Consider the following 23,300-nt stretch of genomic DNA (forward strand, 5'->3'; position numbering starts at 1 on the left):
TCCGGTCTGGCTAGGATTAGTAAAAAAAATTCTGGTTTTGTTTTGTCGTGACTTCTGAGGGCAACAAACAAGGTCCCTTTAAACGCATCCTCTCTTCTCCCCATCTGGCAGGTTTGATATGCCCACCGTGCTTTTCCATTGGCCATTTTGTGTGGCTCCTTGCGCCCTTCCAAGATTCACAACCAATCAAATCCTCCCTCTCTCTTGGGCCTGGCTTTGAGGAATGTACCATATGGACCATGAGGGGAAGTAGAGAGGAGGAAGGGAGTGGCGACAGCTCATTTCTTCACCTTCTGCATATAACCATGAGATTCTGGCAAAGTCTGAGCCTGTAGGTAGCAACAGCAACCCTAAGGATGGGAACCAAGTGCCATTTTTAGAGGCGCACTTAGATCTATCGCCCCCGAGGCTGGGGCCCTATGGTCAGGGCTCGAGGGCTGCAGCCCCCGCCCTCCCATGTGCCCGCCCAGCCACCAGCGGCGGCGCCGCTGCCTTAGCTGCTGCCGCTGCTGTTCCCCGTGCGGACGCTGCGGCTGGCGTGCTGGGGCTGCGGGACTGCGGGGCTGCGGGCCCGGAGCGGGGCTCGGCGGCCCAGGCCGGCCAGGGGACGCCGGCGCCGAACGACACACCAGCATGAGACGGAGGTGAGGACCGGGCTTCGGGACCCAGACCGGCCCCAACCGTTCCGTGGGGGCCTCATTCCACCAGCGCCCCAAGTGCAGGGTTTCCGGGGCCCCCAGAGGGCGGCTCTAGAGCAGGCGACCGCGGCGACCCGACCTGTAGCTGAAGACCTGCCTCCCCTGGGCAGCCCGGAGGGCTCGGGACCCGCCGTGGGCGCTTGGCGCCTCCTTCTGGCGGCCCCTTGGAGCCCTTTCCCTAGCGGGGCGGCGGACCGACGAGGAAGCCCCTCCTCGCGCTTCCCCGGCCCTCCCGGCCCCTGTCCTTGACCTCCAGGAGTTGGATGTTCGGTCAAGTGCGGCCGCGCGGGCCCCAGAGTTCCAGGGGAGCTTGGCACTGGCGAAAGCCAGGGGAAGGGGGAGGCTTCCAGCGATTTGTGAGTGGGAGAGTGGCTTGGAATGAGTCTTCTGGGGAAGCTTTGGGGGCGGGGGCGAAGATCTCTTATCTTAACCGGTGTCGGGAGGCTTAGGGATGGAGTGTGCACTGTCCTGTCGCCCCAGCCCAGCCCCTGGGCCATTGGCTTTCCACTGGAGCTGAGGTATGGGGCTCCTCTGTCGCACCGTGGCTGGGCAAGTGCCCGCATCCCGAGGGTAGATCTTGTCCTGATACCCTTGATCGGGAGTCTAGCAGGGGGATGAGTATGGGCTGCTGAGTCGCTATGGTCAGGTGGCCACGAGAGAACCATGAAGTGCTTTTCCCTTTTATTTTCTTATGGTAGTGTTGGACTGGTTGAGATGATGGCAGCCACATACGTCACTTATCTATGAGCCACCGCCCCCCCCCCCCCCCCCCCCCTTGCCTAACTGCCTTACAAGGTGATAGCGTTATTGGAGGTCTGTGTGGTACGCTGAAAATTGCTAGTTTAAAAATCACCCTAAGGAGCCCTATACACAGATCAGAGGCTCACCTTCTGTTAGCAGAAAGCCAGACGTGGTGATAGCCTTAGCTTTGCAGGTTCTGGCATGGATGGTAAACTAGTCATCACAATTGTTTGTTGGGCTCCTCAGGCAAGGCCTCTACCTCATCCCATTAGGGGGCATGGATTAGCCCTATATTTTGGCTGATTTTTCTCCAGAGTCTTAATTCAGGGAAAGCGTTCCAAGAATACAGAACACAATTATGTTCTTTTAACGTTAGTGTTTAACACAGACATTAACTATGGTTAATATAAAGTGCATTAATGCAGAGGTCAGTTGTGAAAAGTGTCCTTTTTAAGGCTTATTACTTTTTTCTTTTTTCGAGAGTTGTAGATGGAGAGAATGGCATTTACACATCGGAACATCAGTGTGTATTTGGTCCCATCTGACAGTTTGCTATGTAGACAATCATTTAGGATGATGGCTTTGTACCCCAAGGGTGAGAATGAGTTGGGTTTTATAGTGAGAATGATATCTCACTTTGAATTGCTGCTGCCAGCAGGAAGGCTTTGCCCTCTCATTACCTGGCCGTACAGATGCCAATTCATTGTGGATGCTTTCTCTTGTGAGCACATCTGTAAAGATCCTTTAAGAGGATATTATAAATTCTGTATTTGATTGTTAAATGTACTCTCAGGTCAGTAATTTGGCTTAGGTTGTTTTAGCCCTACAGTGAGTTCTTGTGCTTCATTTTTAAAAATTCTTAAACTTTTTGGATAGTGTATTAAATAGCTTCAAGTTAATTCCAGAATTAGTGGAAAAACATAGTTTGAGTATTCCTCTTGCAAAGAATCTTTAGGAACTGGGTCCTTGTTCCTATCCAAGACTTCTTTGTGTGTTCACAACACTAACCTTTGAAATGTCTAGAACTTGTTTGTCAGACTGTGATTTTTTACCCCCAGTTGGGATGGTTCCCATTCAGTGAGGACTGCTTCATGGTGTTTGTAGATGTGGGAGAGAAAATGGGCTTTGGAATAATATATATACTTAGTTCAGTGCCTCACATACAGTAGATGATTAATAAAAGTTGATAAATTTTTTTTTTCCCTCTTTGGGTTTGGGAGACAGACATGTGGTTGATGAATCCGATGCAGTTTTGCACGCTTCCTTCTTAAGTTAGGAAAATTAGCCACCCTCCCTTCCCACCTTAACCTCTAACTCTAACACCACAATTTTTATAGTAAGTTAAAAATGAAACTCAATGCCTGGACCTAAAAGTAAAAGTCAAACAAGGAAAAAATTGAGTTCTTCTTCCCAGCTGACATATTACATTTTAAACCACTCAGTATAAGAGAGAAAGTGGTGGTCAGAATTGACCCTTTCTTGGGTCTTTTGAGCAGTCATCCTGCAGATAAGGATTTTGGTTGTTGTTGGTTTAACATGTCAAGTGGAACTAAAAACCTTTTCTTTTCTTTTTTTTTTTTTTTTTCAACGTTTATTTATTTTTGGGACAGAGAGAGACAGAGCATGAACGGGGGAGGGACAGAGAGAGAGGGAGACACAGAATCGGAAACAGGCTCCAGGCTCTGAGCCATCAGCCCAGAGCCTGACGCGGGGCTCAAACTCACGGACCGTGAGATCGTGACCTGGCTGAAGTCGGACGCTTAACCGACTGCGCCACCCAGGCGCCCCATAAAAACCTTTTCTAATTTCTCCTGACACTGGTGCCTGAGAAATGGCCCAGGATGGTTGAAGCTTGACCAACAGACAGGGGCACAGTCTTAGATTTGGTGGGCTTTATAAGAAGAAGCCTTTTACTTCTTCCTGCTTTAGCAGGCTCATTGTGAGCAGATTAAAAGGCTATCAAACCTGATGTTCTTGAAAGAGAAAGATATGTCACTGGTTTATTTATGTCCAGTAATATTGGGTGTGACATTTTAATAATAATCATACTCTGGATTCACTTATTTTTTCTTTGTAGAAGTAAAAGCTTCCTTGTTGCCTTTTTTTTTTTTTTTTAAATGTTTATTTTTGAAGGAGAGAGACCAAGCATGAGTGGGGGAGGGGCAGAAAGAGAGGGAGACACAGAATATGAAGCAGGCTCCAGGCTCTGAGCTGTCAGCACAGACCCCGATGCAGGGCTTGAACTCATGAGATCATGACCTGAGCCGAAGTTGGACGCTTAACCAACTGAGCCACCTAGGCAAACCCCAGCTTTTTCATTGCCTTTTATCTCATAGATTCTTTCTTGTCTCTGAGATGTTCAGAGTTTAGTACAGTTTATTATTCCCATTTTATAGATGAGAAAGTGGAGGTGACATAATTTGCTCTCAGTTGCAAGTGAGGTGGGGCCTGAACTGGATTTGAATTTAGTGTTCCTTCTTATATTACATTTAATTGATACTTTTGTAGGGAAAAACCCCCACTTTTTTTTTTTTTTTTTTTTTTTGGAACTTGACGGACTTAAAGATAACAGACCATTGTGCTTTTCTGATTTGCTAGACAGCTACGGATAGTTGATGCTTATTGAGTGCTTAAGTATGGGAGTCTGTGCTAGGTACTTTATGTATATTACCTCATTTATTCCTCACAACAGTATACAAGGTAGGGCTTATTATTACCCCCAGTTTTATAGATAATGAACTAGGGTTTGATGAGACCCTAGGTCAAAGGAGTGACAGAAAGCAGGGCTGGCACTCAGACCTGGGCTGTCTGATTTCATAGTGTGTGCTCTTAACTCCCATGCTTTAGTGGTGACTAAGGAGCAGACGTCAGAGTCCCTAATTCCTGTTGCTGGTGCCTGGGACCTGATGAGCTGTGATTGTACTGGGGTTTTATTTTTCACTGAAGTAAAGTTTTCACATCCTGGAGTTTTCTTGTACCACAAATATTCCTCTAGCCAGGTGGAGGGTCATTACTGTAGAAAACATAATCAGAGCTGAAAAAACATCTATATTTGGAGAGTACGAAGTATTTATTAAGGCCAAAAGGGGAGAATAGGAAAAGAGAGAATCAAGGTGGTTTGTTGACAGGAAATTTGTGATATTCTAACACAGGGGATGTCTTTAGTACCCAGGCTTTTTAACTTAAGCTGTGGGTTGAAATTGTAAACCAGGAGGCACAGCAGGACTGGGCTAGAATCTGTGTAGTATTAGGCTCTCAGTTTCTACTTTAGATGGCAAAGTTGAAAATCTGATTCCTTTTCAGTCTTTAGCTTCCTCAAACAATACAGTACGTTGTGGGAATGGTGGGGAAATTGTTTGGAGTTTTACCTAAACTCTTTGTGGACTTCCCCTTCCTTCTATCCCCTCCCCCACCCCACCCCCCATCTTTGGTTCCACTTTTCAGAATTCAGCTCTGATTCTGTAGAATTGGGTGGAATCGTGGAGGGTGTCAGGCTCCAAGATGCTTGGGATACATCAATGAATAGAACACCCCTACCCCTGTGGGCTCAGCAGTACATGACTTGTTTTCTTGGTGTGGGCTTTAGCTGTCTTGGCTATGAAGGTTTATAGTCATCAAGAAACTGGGGAGGTAGGACAGGGAAACTTATCACCCCAAACCCTGTAATTCATTGACTTTTTGTCATTGGCAAGTCAGAATTTCCCAGAGGAGAGAAAATTGCCACAATTTACAAAAAAAGGAAAGCGGTGGTAATCAGATTACAGAAGGGAGGAGAAGTAGGTCTGTTGGTCTGTACCTTGCTGAGAGGCGGAAGGACAGGAGCTTCTGCTGAGTATTAAGTTCTGTGGTAAGAACAGCTATGCCTCCCTGCATCCCTCTTGCAGGGCCTGCTGTGTCTGTCACAGCAGGGAGAAGCGAGCATGTCTTGGTATGTGAATGAAAACCAGGAAAGGCGTCTTTCTGCATTAGATGGGTCTACAGAGGTCTGTCCTTTTTTTGTATATTGTATATCCAGTGAAGAATATGGTTTGGTTAACTCTGGAAGGAGAGAGACAGCCGGTGGTTAACTAGTAGCTTTTATTGACTTCCTTACTACTTTAAAATAAATAATAACTGAAAGGCAAAGTGAAACTTTGGTCCCAGCCTTGCCCTCTCTCCTGCCCTGCTTCTCTTCTGTTGATTCAAGTATGGAGGAGGCTTGAGTTTGGGGAGGACTTTCCTATGTTAGTGTTGGAGCTTAGGAAGACAGGAGGAGCCAAGTAATCCAAAGGGAACATTAAGAGTAGCCAATAACTTGGGGCACCTGGGTGGCTCAGTCGGTTAAGTGGCTGACTTCAGGTCATGATCTCATGGTTCGTGAGTGTGAGCCCCATGTCTGGCTCTGTGCTGCCAGCTTGGAGCCTGGAGCCTGCCTCAGATTCTGTGTCTCCCTCTCTCTCTGACCCTCCCCTGCTCACACTCTGTCTGTCTCTCTCTGTCTCTCTCTGTCTCTCTTCAAAAATTAAATAAATATTTAAAAAAAAAAGAGTAGGCGGTACTTACTCCTAGATGCTGTAGCCCCTCTGGGTTACAACAAACCTTCAGCACAGACTGCTTCCACAAAACACTGACTTGTAAAATCGACTGCACTCCTCCCCATCTTCCCCCCATTTCAACCACCTCTACCACCAGAGCTGCCTTGTGATTGAGAATTGTTGGGTTTGTGAGTGGAAAAGGAAAAGAAGTAAGGAAGGTAGCATCATGATGATAATGACATTAGCAGTGGTAGCAGCACAGACAGAGAGACAAATTGTGTATCAGGCTCCACATGGATGAACTCATTCAGTCCTCACAGCAACCTTGAAGGATAGGTACTGTTATGATTCCTGCTTTGTACACGAGGAAGCCAAGGCACAGGGAGCAGCGACTTACTGAGTGTCTCAGTTAGAAAGTGGTGGAGACAGACTTCAGACTTAAGCATTTGGTTTCAGACTTGTGCTCTCATGGACCAGTGAAGGGCCGCTGACTTGAGTAAACTTGCACCTAGAAGTTTTCTCCATCCTGAGGGTCACCTTTCCTCTCTTCCAACCTCCCCTTCATTTTCACATTTAACCCTGTTCTTTTAAGTTACTGATCTGAAATGCTACAGGAGAGATGTATTTAGGTTAACTGGCTTCTTCCTTTAAAATTGGGGCAGAGTCAGAGAAGGTAATTTTGAAGCATTTAGAGAACACAGGCCCAGGTGGGCTTCCAAGAAGGAATACCTAGGACAGTATAAGAGTCTTCAGGGACTTAGGGGCTGGATCATGGGATCTGGAAAGAATGCTGATGACAGCTCTACTTCTAGAAAAGATGAGGAACCCTTTCCTTTCCCTCCTCTACCTTTTGTCTTGGCATGGGTTGCTTATTCCCAAGACCTAGAACTTAAGCACACACTCTCATTGCCCTAGCTTTATGGATGATTAAAAAAAAAAATTTTTTTTTTAACTTTTATTTATTTTTGAGAGACAGAGAGAGGCAGAGCATGAGCAGGGGAGGGGGAGAGAGAGAGAGAGACACAGAATCTGAAGCAGGCTCCACGCTCTGAGCTGTTTGTTAGCACAGAGCCCAACATGGGGCTCGAACTCATGAACTGGAGACCATGACCTGAGCTGAAGTCAGACGCTCAACCGACTGAGCCACCCAGGTGCCCCCACCCTTTTTTTTAAATTCTTTTTTAACATTTATTTATTTTTGAGAGGCACAGCACAAGCAGCGGAGGGGGAGTGGATAATTTTAATTTCATTTACTTACTTATTTAAATAAATTAGTCTGGGGTCCTAACCATGTTTGGAACAGAACCTTTTACCCAGTTTGGTCATAACTGATCAAAGTCATTATTTCCCTGTGAAAAAGGAAAAGGGAAATAGTGTGACCAGTGACATGGACATGTGTCAGTTTGTTTCCAAAACAGGTTTTTCTCAAAACCAGACTTGCAGAAGAAGGGGAAAAAAAATCAACTTTCTGCCTTTGGCATTTTAAGTATCTTTAGGCAAGTGAGTCCTGTGGACAATTATGTAGTAATAGCTGTTATTTACTGAGTGTTACTATGGGCTATACACTGTGCCAACTGCTTTAATATGCACACATCATTTCTTAAGTCTTAAGGTAAGTACTGTCACTCCTATTTTACGATAGGAAACTGCTCCAGAGAGGGTAAGGTCCATAAACCCAGTAAGTTGTAGAGGCTGGATAACTCTAAATCACCTCATTATAGGGTGAAATGTTGAGGGAGCAAAAGGAAGAGAAAATGGGGAAGAAAAAGACAGTGTTGGACAGGAGAAAGAAGTTCATGAGATGGCAACAGCCCCTAGGATTTATTGCACTCTGTGTGTCTAGCTTCAGTGAGCTTGGTGGAGCACAAAGAAGTCCATGGACCTCAACCACCTTAAGGGAGCTGGGGAACCAAGAAGTTCGAGAACCTAAGAGTTTTAGGTTACACACTGGGACTTGGTTTCAGTATGCATTTATTGAGTAACTACTATATAATAAAGCAAGTGACAGGTATTAAAACAATGCTGCCTCTGCCAGCAAGAGGTCACCATATTTCCAGGGCAGGCAGACACAAATGCAGAAAACTATATAGTGTGTTGGGGTAAGTCACTTAACTGGCCAGGATCCCTGAACATGGAGTGGTAAGAAAATTTATATTTACTGACAAAATATTTCTTTTTGATTCAGTTTTGTTAATTTCATGCACATAAGGTTGAGAATTTCTGAAATTTACCTACCCCCTGTGGCTATTGTTTCTGGAATGTTTGTGTTTTAGCAAACAGAGAATCTCTTTGCAGCCCCTCAGCTGGGGCCACCTCCCTTTCCTGCAGGCTGCCTTTAGGCCCGTCACTACTGTGGATCTGTTGAGTTTGGTGTGCTTGTCCTTGTGTAGTCATTTGGTGACTTGCTTGGATGTATATGTTCTCCCTTGCTAGAGGAGCATGCTGCTGGGCTGTGCCCTTTCCAGGTGTTCTAGTAGGGGAAGGAGCAGTCCTGGGCATGGAGATGCTTTACCAATGTTTTGGGAATTAGATCAGACCATGTTGCCACTATGACTCCTTTCTAACTCTAGGACCACATTACTGTGCCAATAGTGACCTGGGCACCCAGTGGTAGCCTTGTGGTGGTTGGTATCTGCCAGCCCTCCTACTCCTCCATCTTTCTTAAGTATCTCTTTGTCATATGCTATACTTGGAAATTGATATATTGTGGAAAAGGCCTAATAGGGCTTCATATTGCTTGTTAGGTTTACATACAGTTTTTGCTTGTGTTTTAATCTTTTATAAGACCTTTGGATCACTATAATCAGCTCCATTCAAGTAGAAATTACTTATCTCTCCTGGAAATTGAGTGGACTCAGTTTGGTAATAACATTTAGGACTCTTTCATGTGCGGCTAATGAAAAGTTCTTTCTGTTCATGACCAATGACTCCAGAGTAGGGTTCATCTGCTTAAAGGTATCTCTTGCTTTAAGCAAACTTGATGTATGGAAATTGGATTGACCTCCAAAATACAATAGTCTGTGTCTGTATTCCTTGGCTTTAAATTTAATTCATCACAGCAAAGGAATTTTGCAACAGAATTCCCTCTGTAGGGTTTTGAAATTTTACTTTTCTACATACAACTTTTTCAGGCAGTCTGATCTTCCACCATTGGTGGAAATGACTGTATGTCACTTACCTGCCTGGCTTTCTCCCTCCCCCGGTATACATGCAGCCTCAGAGTCACAGATGTTACTGGGCTCTGTCTTTACAGGCTCCCAGGCCTATCATCCAGGCTTGTTGGTGTGGGAGGCAGAATCAGCTGCTGTTATGACTGTCAGTCAGTGTGCATCCTGGTTACGCCCAACTGGCCAGCTTTTGCTCATGCAGTATTCATTTGCGTGCCAGGATTCATCTGGACCATTTCTGTCTGTGGTACCTCACTTGGCTCCATGTACAGTTTCCTTTTATGCTTGTCTCAGGTTATTTTTGCTGGCTTTCATGAGGCCCAAACGTTTGGGCATAGGTAGAAAGGCAAGAAAATCCAGAGTGAAGCATATATAGATTGTTCCCTGCTAGTAGACTGAAGCAGGCCAAGGGGGTTGGCTAAAAGCCTTACTTATGCTGAAGTATGGGACAGGTGGGAAAGGAACTAATATAGCAGGAGTCTACTTTATATATACACTTATGACATTATCTCCTTTAATCCTTTAAAAACAATTTTTAAAAATATTTATTTATTTTTGAGAGAGACAGAGACAGAATGCAGGTGGGTTAGGGGCAGAGAGAGGGAGACACAGAATCTGAAGTAGGCTCCAGGCTCTGAGCTGTCAGCACAGAACCCGACATGGGGCTTGAACCCACAAGCTGTGAGATCATGACCTGAGCCGAAGTCGGATGCTCAACCGACTGAGCCACCCAGGCATCCCTCTCCTTTAATCCTTAACAACAGTTAAGTATATGGTGCCCACTTAACAGGTTGGGAAACATGAGGTTCAGTGATGTGAGGTGACCTGCCTGATTGATACCTCTCAGCTGGTGAATAGTGAAGCTAAATTAGATTTAAAAAACCAAAATGTGGGGGCACCTGGGTGGCTCAGTCGGTTGAGCGTCTGACTTTGGCTTAGGTCATGATCTCATGATTCGTGAGCTTGAGTCCCGGGTCGGGCTCTGTGCTGACATTGCAGAGCCTGAAGCCTGCTTCAGATTCTCCATCTGAAGTGTCTCCATCTCTCTCTGCCCCTCCCCTGCTCATCTCTCTCTCTCTCTCTCTCTCCCTCTCCCTAAAATAAATAAACATTAAAAAAAATTTTTTTTGAAACACCAAAATGTGTAGTGGTTAGGAACATGAACACTGGAACTAGACAGTTCTGCGCCAGTTTACTAGGGTGTGTGACTTTGTGTTGTTTAACCTCCTTGGGCCTCATTGCACCATCTGTGCAATGGTGTAACAATCCTGTTTATTTTGTACAGTCGTAAGCATTCAAAATTCTGCCAGGTACCCAGTGAGCACCTTAAGTGTTAGCTAGTACTATTATTGACTGTTGCTTATGAAACTTGGAGAAGAATACTGAGACACTGGGTTTCTTCTCTTCTGGGGACAGAGTATGTGTGGGTCCATGTTTAATATAAAAGTATCCTCAAATGCCCCCTGCCTTCAACTTCTGCTCTCTGCCTTATTACTCTCAGCCTTATCCCTAGCTCTGCATTTTTTTTTTTTCTTTTGCATTCTTTTTCTTGTTAGCAACTGTGTAGACTTCCTGGAATAATTTGTTCATTAATTTATCATCTATTCGGCCCTTCCTCCACATGTTGCATTGTACTGGGTATCAGGGGTAGTTCAGGGGTAACAGGTTCATAGAAATATATGACCTTACCCTGTTCATAACTAATGCATCTGCTTCAGAAGATACAATATGAATGTAAAAAACAATTGGGTGAAGAGGAAAGGAAAGCAATGAAATACCAAAGTGGCACAAACAGGTGACTCTACTGTCTGGAGAAAACAAGGATAGTAACTACATTTGATCTTTGAACAACACGGGTTTGAACTGTGTGGGTCCACTTATATGAGGCTTTTTTTTTAAATTATTTTTTTTTCATGTTTATTTCTGAGACAGAGAAACCAAGCATGAGTGGGGGAGGGGCAGAGAGAGAGGGAGACACAGAATCAGAAGCAGGCTCCAGGCTCTGAGCTGTCAGCACAGAGCCCGACAAGGGCTCACAAACTGTGAGATCATGACCTGAACTGAAGTCAGTCGCTCAACCAACAGAGCCACCCAGGCGCCCCGAAGCTGTTTTTGATAAGTACAACATGGTACTATAAATGTATTTTCCTTATGGTTTTTAAATAACATTTTCTTTGGCTTACTTTATTATAAGAATATAGTGCATGGTGATATACATACGAAATATCTGTTAATCAACTGTTTAAGTTATCAGGAAGGCTTGTGGTCAACAGTTGACCCTTAGTGGGGAGTCAAAAGTTATATGCAGATTTCCAGCTGCATGGGGGTCTGCACCTTAAGTCGTCCATTGTTCAAGGGTCAATTGTATTACCTTTTGAGAACTTACTATATACCAAGAACTGGTTTAGATGCTCTACATGCATTGTCAGCCCTGCAGGTTAGGAGATACTATATCATCCCTGCTTTATAGAGGAGGACTCAGAGATATAAGTATCTTGTCCAAGGACACAGCATGTGCATGGGAGGTGCCTGGGGTTTGAACCCTAGTCCACACTGACTCCCGTGGGCCTATAGACTGTGTCCCAGGTCACTGTTAGGATTGTCTAGGTGCTGGTGTGAGCAAAGCTTGGAGTGAGAGTAAGCAGGATGCATTCACGGCAGTGAGAAGGCCAGCCTGACTGGGTGGGAGTTATGTTTAGTGTTTGGGGATTGCCGTGCCACTGTCTGTCTGGGTGTTGGGAGATGAGTAAGACGTGTTCCTTGCCCTCTGGAATCTTACTGTAGCTGGGGAGACAGACACACAAATAGATGATTTCAGTGTAGTGTGGTAAGAGCTGTGATGAGGGTAAGTATAGGGTGCTGTGGAAGCACAGGAAAGGGAACCAGGAAATGCTCCCAGAGTCTTGAAAGGAGGGCTTAGCAGCTAAAGGCAAGAAGAGTTTTCTTTTTTTTTTGTTGTTGTTTTAATGTTTATTTATTTGGGGGGGGAGGGGTGGAGAGAACATGAGTGGAGGAGGGGCAGAGAGAGAGGGAGACAACAGAATCCAAAGCAGGCTCCAAGGCTCTGAGCTGTCAGCACAGAGTCCGATTCGGGGCTCGAACTGACGGGCAGTGAGATCATGACCTGAGCCGAAGTTGGATGCTCAACTGACTGAGCCACCCAGGTGCCCCAAGAAGAGTTTTCTAAAAGGCAGAGAACAGCATGAACAAAGGCATGGCCTTTAAAAACAAGTTTATTCACCTGGTCTGATGCATGCCATGGTACAGTATGAAGTTTATAGGCAACAGGAAGTTCATCAGAGGTGTTTGAACACAGAGCAATAGTGTGGAAGTAGTATTTTGTGCCCATTAATATGGTGGAGGAGGGAAAAATGAAAGTCAAGCAAGACCACCTATGGGAGGAGTTGGCAAACTTTTTTCTATGAAGGGCCAGGAGTATACATTTTAGGCTTCAGTGGTCTCTGATGCAGCTATGCAGCTGCTGTTGTAGCAGGAAAGCAGCCATAAACCATTGGTAAACAAATGGGCATGGCACTGTGCCAACAAAGCTCTTATTTGTGGCCCTCTGAGTTGGAATTTCATACAATTCTCACATGTCTCAAAATAGTCTTTTGATTTTTTTCCCCAAGCGATTTAAAAATGTGAAACCCTTCTTGCTTGGAGGTTGGATTTGGCCCGCAAGTAATGGTTTGCCCACCTTGATAGTAATTCAGGTGTGACATGACAAGCAACTGGAACAGGTTGTTGGCGGTAGAAACAGAGAGGAAGGGACTCCATGCCAGAGACATTTTGGAAAGAGGACACTGATTAGATAGAAAAGATATGGAAAGGGAAGAGCTCCAGAGGATGCTGAAGCTTCAAGTTTGGTGCCTTCCCAGTCCCCTTTTGGGGGCTTATTTTCCATGTACTCAGAGTAGGACTTGATTCTGGAGAAAAACCAGAGAGCATGGCTTGATTCTAGAGAAAAACTGAGAGATAGCGGATGCCTTATGTGCTCCCAGACTTCTGTCAACATTGTTAATTGTCCCAATTGTCTCCCTCTGACTCTCACTGTGTCTAAGCCACCTTTGCTGCCTTGGCCTCTGGGTGCTGTAGGCGGGAGGTGGCTCCTGCTGTAACTGGGACAGCATGCCCACCTGTTTGTTGGGGCCCAAGTAAAGTTCATTTGTTGGATAACTTTTTATATAATTTCAAGTTTACAGAGATGTTGCAAGAGCAGCTCCCTTGTGCCTGTTATCTAGATCTATTAAATTAGATTTTATTCTCTCCCTGCTCTCTTCCCATTTTTTCCTGGCCCATTTGAAAGTTGGTGACATTGTGCCCCTTTTTACCCCTAAGTACTGCAGCATGGATTTGTCAAGACAGGATGGTAATGACAAGGTAATGACAGGATGGTGATCAACAGCAGGAAACTTAACAGTGCTACAATCTTGGTTGTTTTTGAACCTAGCACACCTCCAATAACTGTTACTCATAGATTATCGGCCATAGGTAAATACTGATGCTGCTATTCCCTCCCAACAACACTTAGAGACACAAGTTGCCAACTGCTTGTCTTCAGGACCCACACTCCCAGCAGTAGCAGTTCTCTGGGACTCATGCTTGGGCTGATCACTGGGCTGCTCTGAAAGGAGAAGCAGCCCCAGGGCTGAAGGATCACTTGTTATCGTGAGCTTCTAAGCTGCCAGAGGACAGGCACTGCTATTTACTTGACATAGCGCCTGCCATTTCCTGATGCCTTCTTGAGAAAGTTAATCTCTTAAATGGAGTACAGCAGCCACAACACCCAAGATCTCACTTACAGTTACAGACACAGTCTTGCTTTTGGCTTTCATCTCCTCCCTTGCTCCTCAGGCTATGGAAGGTGATTCTTCTGGGATGGATTTTGTTCCAGGCCTGATCTGGAAAATAAAATGGAATTAAATTGGAGTAATGTATTTTGGAAATAAAATGGGAGGAAAAGCTACACTACCTTTTCTAGTTCGAGCAAAAAAGAATTTTCCTTTCTTGGCTATTTTTAGAGACTGAAACCAGAAATAGGGGAATGTCTGATACATACTCTTTAATTCCTTATGAGTAGTAATAGCTTGTTTAGTTCCATGGGAACTATGGGAAAAGGAATCTGGAAATTCTGCACCTGATGAGAAAGGAATAAAGGGAAGGCTTTTATCTTTGTGTAACTTGGGTGACTCATTCCATTTATCTAAGTTCTATGTGACTTAACTAAATGGTTGATCTTTGCCAGTGTGGACGTGATTGAGACCCTTCACTGTGTTCAGTCATTACTGACCTTCAGAGAGACCATTCTTGGTGAGCGAGGACATCTGAAATCTGAGTCAAGAGTCCTCAGTGTCTTAGGTCTGCAAGGCCCTGTGCCTTGGGGTAGGGGGTGGGTCACAAAGGAGGATAAAGGTGCTGGGTGCCTCTGCATTCCCTGATCTCCCAGTCTACATGAGAAAACCTTGACTCAGCTGCTACTGTGCAGTGAGCTCAAGTGAATCACTTAATGGTTGTGTGTCACAGTTTTGCCATTTGTAAAGTAGACAGATGTTGGCCATCAGCCATTTAAAGAGACATACTGGAGATAAAATTTGAGTATAAAATTTGCAGGTGTGCTTGGAAACAAACTACGAGTACCGTGTACATACATTTTCACAGGAGCATGCTTAACACAGATAGAGGTTACTGCTCACTGCTAGTGTGAGAGGACTGATGGTCAGAGATGTTAGAAGCTGCTCTCACAGGATCTGCTTGTCTTCTGTGCAGTTCAGGGAATACACACAGGCAAGGCAGACGGATTCAGTAAACATTAACTTAAAAGTACTAGGGATGAACAAAGAGAGTAGATGCTACAGGCTCTGTTCTTAATAGTTCATAGTTCATCTTGGGAGTCAAGATCAATAATAAAAGCAGTTAGTGAACACCAGGCAAATACAGAGACTCGAGTATAAACCATGTCTTCTGCTGCTCAAAAGGCAGTGGTTACTATTCCCCTTGCTCCCTGTGCTCTAGTTTCTCTGGCTGCCTTACTGTTCCTTGGATGTCTAGGCACACCCTGCCTCACACACACTGTTCAGTCTTCTCAAACAAGTCTCCCCTATGGTGGTACATGGCTGACCTGCTTGGCCTCTGTATGCCTTTGCTTAAATGTTACCTTCTCTAGGAACGATACTCATGCCTCCTAGTCTAAAATTTCAGTGTGTCCCCCAGTATTCTAAATTCTTAACTCTTTTATCCTGCTTTGCTTTTTCCTTTTTTTTCAGAGTACTTCCCACCCTCTAGCATGTTTTACTTATGTTTATTGAGAGGCATAGTAGTCTGGGCTCTGGAGCCAGACTGCCTGCGTATCCATGTTGGCCTCACCACTTCCCAGTTCACTTATGTGAACTTGGGTAGATTCTGTAACCCCTTTATTCTGAGTTTCCCCATTTGTAAGAATAATACCTAATTCATAGAATGTTTATGAGGATCAAATGAATTAATGTTTATTAAATGCTTAGCCTAACACCTGATATGGAGTAGGTGCTACATAAGTATTTGATAAATACAGTTTTTATTGTCAAATGGAAGCTGCGTGAGGTCACAGAGTTTTATCTGTTTTGTCCTCTGATGTATCTCTAGTATTTAGAACAAACCCTGGCACAAAGCAGACAGGAAGTACATGTTGAGCGAATGAAGGAGCTGTGGACGAGTTGGTCTGGAAAGGGGAGCAGTGAGGTGTGGGTCAGCACTGTGGATGGCAGAGGCTGACCTGGGTTCCCATTCTAGCTCCGCACTGTGTCATCTTGGACCAGGGTCTTAATCTCTCCAAGGCTCAAGCTCTCACTTCCCTTGCAGAGTTGTTAGCAGAATTAGGTGAAATAATATGCAAAAAGTGCCAAGCATGATGCTGGCCTGGCTCGTAGCAGATGGTCAGTAAATGTTAGTTCTTTTCCTTCCTCAGCACCCCTGGAAGAAGTGAGTCAGTGAAGGAAGCCAGTTGTTATGGAGGAACAGGGGAAATCCTGAGTCTAGGTGTAGAGAGGGGGACAAAAACAAGATCCTAGATAAAGAGGTGACCATCACCAACACGCTGGACTGGAGTGGTTAGTAAGAAGGGGCTGTTAGTAAGTACTTTGATGCTAAGATGAGAGTTGTAGGGGTTTTTTTGTAACTTGATTTTGATACAATTTCAGAAAAGTGCAAGAATAGTATAAGGAACTCTTTGTTTACCCAGAATCACCAGTTGTTTTCATTTTGTCCCATTTGCTTTTCATATTTTTTTCTTTCTCTCCATATGAATTAGAGATATTGCATTCCTTGACCCCTAAATACTTCAGTGTTTATCTCCTAGGAAGAGGAATATTCTCTTAGATTTTGATAGGGAGCCTTAGGTTCTTAAATAGAGAAGTGGCACTGTGTGAAAATTACTTGATGAAGATGGGCTGGAGGCCAAGTGGACCCATGGGCAGGTAGTTTGGGATAATTTCCATTGGAGGGTAATGAAGGCAGAGTGATGACCAGAAATGGGAAAAGGGAGATAGACCTAGGAGATGTTTAGTGAGTCTTAGGTATATTACTGCTTGGGAGAGGACAAAGATGACAAGGGGAAAGGAGGTCTCCTATGTAACAATGCTGTGTTCTGGGGAGGAGAGCAGCAGGCATAATCTGAAAAAGCAAATTCACCTTTATTTTATGCTTGGGAAAATGAAATTTCACTACGCTCTTTGTTCATATTACAGTCTACAGAAGATAAAGGTCCATCAAATCCTGGCTGATGTGGTAGAGTCTATCTGTTGCATTCTTAGAGGAGCAGCTGTGACAGGCTTGTATTGTCAAAGGCATAGAGATACACAGTATGATCTGAAGGACACTACAGTTGCTGATAACTGGGGAAAGTACTTTAGGCTGAGCATTCAGACAGTCCGATGTAGATCTAGAAGTCATTAGTGACAAAGACAGTTGGTATTGAGTGGGGAGGATGATGAGAAGCCAGGGACCAAAATCAGCCTTGGTAAAGCAATCTATAGAGAACCAGGGAGAAGTGTGAAGAGCAGAGAAAGAAACTTAAAGGGAAGGTAGCGACAGTAATATCAAAAGAAATAGCATGAAGAGGACCCACACTGAGCTAGAAGAGACCCAGGCAGTGGGTGAGTAAGCTCCCAGCTCCCAGCAGTTCTCAGTACCAGCCCAGTACCCCCTAGGACCTGGAGATACTTGTTGGGCTCTGTTTTTTCCAGAATGGGAGCCAGAACTCATGAGCTTTCAGGAACACCCTGTGAATAATGCCACCCAGGGTGCTAAACCAAATCAGACTGTTGAAGGATTTAAAATCAACTTCCCAGTGCCTAAGTGTTTTTGTGGAAGAAATATCTCAGGGAGAATTTATCAAAAATATCCTTCATTTGAGCTTACACTAAATATTAAAAGACACCCCTCCCTTTGAAAGATAATGTGTTCCATCGAAGATTGTGCTATTCTCTCTAGCATTCAAAATTCCCAGATACAGTAAAATCTTGTTATTGGAAAGTCTTGATTCCTTTTGGAAGAGCAGACTCTTAGGAGTGAAGTAACTACAGGATAATGCTTTGTTTCCACAAATAACACCAGAGCACCTTTTGTGTACTAAACACTAGGAATATAATCGTGAATCATGGCCTGCCTTACCTTGTTAAATTTTCAGGAATTTTGCAGGTTGGCTGATAAATATAGCCATTATTAAAAATTAGTTCTATATACTTATAATTAAATAAATTATATTAACACAAGGGTAGTAAATACTCAAAAATTCTTCACTTCCTCATTATTTTAGCATAAACTGTGCTTTGTGTCTCTTGTAATCTATACGGTGGAGTATTATGTAATAGTGAGCTATGGTGCATCTCTTCCCAGCTCTGTGTCTGTGCTCAGAGATGTCAAGTTGGTAGCCTGAAGTTGGCCATGATGAGAGTATTTATACCATGGAAACCGACAACACTACAGATCAGGGCCTGATTTATTATTTTGTCCATTGTCTAAGAGAGTGATGGAGAAAATGTTAACATTTGCAGTTTGAACTTAGTGTTTTATGTCTATAGCCATTATATTGTGAATTAACACAAAAAATTTCAGGAAATATTTAGTATTTGAAAGCTGGAGTCCGGTTCAGCAAAGAAGTTGCTCATATCCTGTTTGATATACATCTTTCTTGTTCTAATTTTGTTTTACTCCTTGAAGTAAATGAAAATATCAACTCACTGATTTATCAATTGAATCCATGAGTTGGCTGTAGATATGAATTAGACGAAAATCTATGACAGCATTCTGTGAAACTCAATTGGCTATATGGAATTTACAGTAAAGAGTATTACATATGTTATTAATACATACTTTATTATATATTAGTACATATTTATTACTCTTCTGTATATTTTGTTACTGTTGTATGCTATACATTTTTATATCAGTAAAATTTATAATAAATGTAAATATATGTACATATAAATACCTTTAAAGACATGAACATGGTTTTGGAGAATAGGTAATTAAGCATTTACCAGCACACTGCCTTAGTGAGTTAAATGAACACTACCTGTGTGGAGTTCACAGTTTAGTGGGAGAAATAGACAAACAAGTAGTCACAGAGATATCTAAGTGTATGAAGGGCCTGCAAGAAGGACCAGTGCAGGGTCCAGAGAAAGTGTGGGACAGAGTACTTACTCTGGGCTGGAGTGGGGAGGTGGGAATAGCCTCCGGGGGGGAAAATGTTAGGTTAGGTAAGCACTGAGTGGTAGTGAATGGGGAGTGGAGGAGTACCTGGCCTACAGAGTGTAGGCCTGCAGGAGGTTTGCAGGCTTGAGGAGAAAAGCCTTTGGCCTGAAGCATAATGATGAGAAGAAGGAAGGTGGGAGTTCTGGAAAGGTGGGCGTGGGCCACATTGTGTGGGTGCTTGTAGATCATGTGACAGTTGTGGTAACAATCTAAGGATTCTGCTTTTAGGCTGGCCAACTCATGGGTTTAAGAAATAAGAAAAGGCGTTAATGATAGTTTTTGTGAAGTGAATACTTAAAGTTGACAAATATGAATTACCCACTTACTGTATGCAAGACTTGGTGCTAATGGTTTTCAAGGAAACATAAATTGTTAACATTGTCCTTACTAATTAGGAATGAATTGCATGGTGGGGAGAGCCAGATACAGGTACAGTGTACTGTAATAAAAGATGGCTTTAAGCAAAATGCTGTTGAGGAAGCAATTAATTTGGATTGTGGGATGCGGAAGGCCATATGGACAAGGCATGATAGTAGTTTGCAGTAATTTACTAGGGATTCCCTAGAAGAATATCCTACTTTTGACCAAAGGCTTTTACTGTCTTAATTTTCTGATTTATCCCCAGTATCCACTGCCCTGAAGTCTCTGCTTATTTCATGAATGCTAATTTTGCCTCTAACCAGGCTGCTAGAGAGGGACCCACATCCCAGACTTCATTCCTCATAGCACCTGACCAGGAGCTCACATTATGTGCTTTCAGAAATATTTGTGGGCTTTTTTTTTTTTCTTTTTTGTTGTTGTTTTTTTTTCCCAAGAGAGAGTAGTGAGTGCGAGGGGAGAGAAAGGGGCAAAGGGAGAGAGAAGGAATCTTAAGCAGGCTCCACGCTCTGCATGGAGCCTGATGCAGGGCTCGATCCTATGACCCTGGGATCACGACCTCAGCTGAAATCAAGAGTTGGGCGCTCAACTGCTCAACCAACTGAACTACCTAGGCACCCCTTGTTGGCTTTTTATATTTACCGACAAAACATAGAATCCAGGTTTAGAAGAAACTTTAGACTGCGAATATAAGCCTAATATGTAGCGGGTGTCCTGGGCTGGGAGAAGGTGCTATAGAGGGGCTCCTGTCTCTTCTAGGTTGGGACTGTTTCATTGGAGTCACTGAATGGTGATGAATTCCTCTAATGAAATCTTTGGTGAAAGAATCACATTTCTATTTTCTTTATTTAACTAACATTTATTAAGTACCTGCTCTGTGCCAGGCCCTTGTGTAGGAGAGAATAGTGACACAGTTACTGCTCTCAGTTGGGTTCTTTCTTTTTTTTTTTTTTTAACAGGTTTATTATATAATTCACGTACCATACGTTTTCATTCATTTAAAGTGTACGATTCACTTTTAGTGTATTCAAAGAATTGTACAACCATTACTACAATCAATGTTAGAACATTTTTATCACCCCCAAAAGAAATCCTGTGCCCATAGCAGTGACTTTTCACTTCTCTCCAGCCCCCCTCTTGCCCTAGGCAACTGCTAGTCTACTTTTCTGTCCCTGTAAATTTGTTACTCTGGGTATTTCATATAAATGGAATCATATAATATGTGGTCTTTTGTGACTAGCTTCTTTCACTTAGCATAATGTTTCAAAGTTTTGTCTGTGTTGTAGCATGCATGAGAACTGCATTCCCTTTTATGGCCAAATGTTCTGTTTTATGGATATATTCTATTTTCTTTATACATTCAGCAGTCCCACTTTGGGCTGTTCTGATAGATAGCAGATAATGCTATGAACATTTGTGTACAAGTTTTTGTATGGACAAATGTTTTCATTTCTCTTATGTATTTATATACCTAGGAGTGAAATCACTGGATCATATAATAACTCTGTATTTAACATTTTGAGGAAGTGCCTACCTATTTTCCAAAGTGGCTGCATATTTTTACATTCCCATCAGCAATGTATGGGGGTTCTGTTCTCTCCACATCTCACCAACACTTGTTATTGTCTGCCTTTTTGATTATAGTCATCCTAGTGGATGTGAAGTGGTATCTCAACTGTGGTTTTGATTTGCACTTTTCTCATGGTTAATGATGTTGAACATCTTTTTATGTGCTTATTGGCTATTTGTATATCTTCTTTAGAGAAATATCTATTCAAGTCCTTTTGTATGTCTTCTTTGGAGAAATATCTATTCAAGTCCTTTGCCCATTTAAAAGTTTGGGTTGCTGGGGCACCTGGGTGGCTCAGTTGGTTAAGCTTCCAACTCTTGATTTCGGCTCAAGTCATGATCTCATGGTTTGTGAGATCAAGCACCATGTTGGGCTCTGCACTATCAGTGCAGAGCCTGCTTAGGATTCTCTGCCTCCCTGTCTCTTTGCGCCCTCCCCTCCTCATGCTCACACACTTACTCTTTCTCTCTCAATAAATAAACAAAACATTGAAAAACATTTGGGGGGGTTACTTTTTATTATTGAGTTGTAAAGAGGTCTCTATATATTCTGGATAATGTTCTTTACCAGATATATGATTTGCAAACATTTTACTCCATTCTGTGGGTTGCCTTTTCAGTTTCTTGATCGTGTCCTTTTTGCTTTGGAGCATAAAAGTTTAATTTTGATGAGTCGGATTTGCCCTTAGTCCTTGAGTAAACCCATGTTGGCATGACAGATTTCTATGCTTTCAGGTATTTCTGTTATATTTAACAAGTCTCTAGAGTTGAATAGTCTATAACCAGTCTCATAACCTTTAATACTTGGAACTTCTTATGTTGGTGATTTTGTTTTAGCTTTTAGAAACTTAAAATCCGCTGAAAGCAAAGATGAAGGCATATAGGCTCTTCATAGCATTTTACTCACCATGTCACTGGTAAAACAGCAACAACAATAACAAAAAACACAACCATACGCTGATGACTACTGAACACATTGGGGGGAAGGTTTCTGGGAATAGCTGGAGGTTGGACACAAGTGTATTGAGGTTGTATTTAAGCACAAGCCAAGAAAATGGAGTAGTGTCATTTCTTATTGTAATCTTAACTCCTTTGTGTTATCTAATGAGATGTTTGGCTATATTTACTCTATAAGGCAAGGAATTTAATAGCATGAAGTGCATCTAGATTATGTAGATAAGTTACCAGAATGAAATACTTAAACTATCTCCTATCTGGATCCCTACAAAATATTTTAGTGGTCCACCTTCTTCCTATATTGTCAGACAAGACTAAAAAGAAGACATTTTACTTACATAATAATGTTCTGTTGGCTGTCTGAGCCACCTAACACCTCTAGGATAGTAAATACTGTTTCCTGTCAATGAGGGAGCCAGCTCAGGGGGTATGCAGCAGGGGCTGTTCTTGTCCAAGATCACATTCCTATTGGTAGGTAGGAATGCTGCAGTCCCTTTTGGGGGGCATACTTGGGATTACTTGCAAATGTGGTATTTCAGAGCCTGATTTGTTACATATCCCTTTTAGCTTTCTTTGTTATTTCCATTTCTAAGTTGGGGAAAATGAATCTTGGGGTTTTATTCTTTGCATGTAATCTGAACAAGTAGATATAAATCATGTAGCTGGGGGATGGGAGTGTGTGGAACATAGAACAAAAATGTGAGAGGGAGAGGAAACCTAATTAAAGAAAAGTGGACAAGATGAGAAGTTCTGTCTTTCCAGATGCAAGAAAGTTGTGGGAATTTATGAAATAGGAAGTGAGTCAAGTAGGGTATAAGACCATTTAGATTCCCAAGCTTGTTTACTAAGCGTTACCCATGAGGTATCAAAATGCTTGGATGACTTTACCAAGTGCAGTTTTGAAATGAAGCATGGTCCCCTATTCCCACTTTGTTTTTGTTTTCGTTTTTCTAAGTCTATTTATTTATTTTGAGAGAGAGACAGAGAGACAGAGAAAGAGAGAGACATGGAGCTTGATCCCACAACCGTGAGGTAACACAACTTGAGCTGATACCACATCGGAGGCTTAGATGACTGAGCCACCTAAGGTACCCCCCCCCCCCCCCATATTCCCACTTTGAATTGGGCTGCTTGTGATCAAGCGGATGATAATGGATGATGATGATGCCATCTTGGATTTCTCTGGCCTTTGTCTTCCATAGAACCATGCCATATGGCTTTGTGATCATAAGGTCAACCTGAGACTGACAGTTCTTTCAAAGAAGTCACTCTTGGAATGTTTTTGGGACCTGTGACACTTTGTCCTCTTTGCCTACTTTACTTGCTGAGGGCAGATACTGTGAAGATGGATGTGATATGGTTAAGTATGGGACTCTAAAGTGGGACTGCTTGGGTTTAATTCTGTCTTCTATTACTTAGAACTGTGACCTTGAGTACATACTAAATTTCTATTTCTTCACCTGTAAAATGTGTATAATAGTACCTATCTCATGGAGTTTTGTGAGGATTAAGTGAAATCCTGTGTGAAGTTCGAAGAACAGCATACA

The 23,300-nt window shown here is 43.1% G+C and overlaps 1 protein-coding gene across 1 annotated transcript in view; it reads left to right on the forward strand.

The window, feature by feature from the left end:
- The first annotated feature begins 546 nt into the window (after positions 1–546).
- MICAL3 (microtubule associated monooxygenase, calponin and LIM domain containing 3) overlaps positions 547–23,300 on the forward strand; it is a 205,499-nt gene continuing 182,745 nt past the window's right edge. The window contains exon 1 of the mRNA XM_042945383.1: positions 547–644. The gene's annotated coding sequence lies outside the window, so the exon portion shown is untranslated. The remainder of the gene's footprint in view (positions 645–23,300) is intronic.

The sequence above is a fragment of the Panthera leo genome, chromosome B4 (genome assembly GCF_018350215.1).
Source record: "Panthera leo isolate Ple1 chromosome B4, P.leo_Ple1_pat1.1, whole genome shotgun sequence".
NCBI lineage: Eukaryota > Metazoa > Chordata > Mammalia > Carnivora > Felidae > Panthera > Panthera leo.